The following is a 518-nucleotide window of genomic DNA, read 5'->3' as shown; positions in this document are numbered from 1 at the left end:
AAGATATTCCCACTCCCACGAACCCAGTCTTCAACTTTAACAGCTTGCCTGTCAGAGGAAGAGAAACGCCCCTCAAATGACTTGGATGAATTTGAACTGCCCAGCAATAACGAGTTAGATTATGTTTCACCAAATGACATGACCCAAGATTCCACCTTTCATAGCAACAGGAACTCTTTCAGTACACTTTCCAAAGGTGGAACAAAAATGCATTGGGTACTCCACATTACTCTTGGAAGAAAAGAGAGAATGTCACATTACTTTTTTTTTTTTTAAGCAATTGTTATCGAGAGCGACGCTCTCAGTAACCATTAAAAGAGCCAATAGTATTACAGGAAATAGTATAAACCAATCACATGCCACCATTTCTGCCACATGTATGTACAGTGGCCAATGAAAGCAAATGTACAAAATCTTTGTACAAATGGATCTCAGGTGCGCAGGGTGTGATCCCCATTACTATAGAGTTATTTCTAATTATTTTGAAAAAAAATGATAATGCCATAGAATTCCTGAGA

This window comes from Penaeus monodon, chromosome 31, assembly GCF_015228065.2.
Source record: "Penaeus monodon isolate SGIC_2016 chromosome 31, NSTDA_Pmon_1, whole genome shotgun sequence".
Taxonomy (NCBI): Eukaryota; Metazoa; Arthropoda; class Malacostraca; order Decapoda; family Penaeidae; genus Penaeus; species Penaeus monodon.
The sequence above is the reverse complement of the archived record's forward strand: the minus strand, read 5'-3'. Positions refer to the sequence as shown.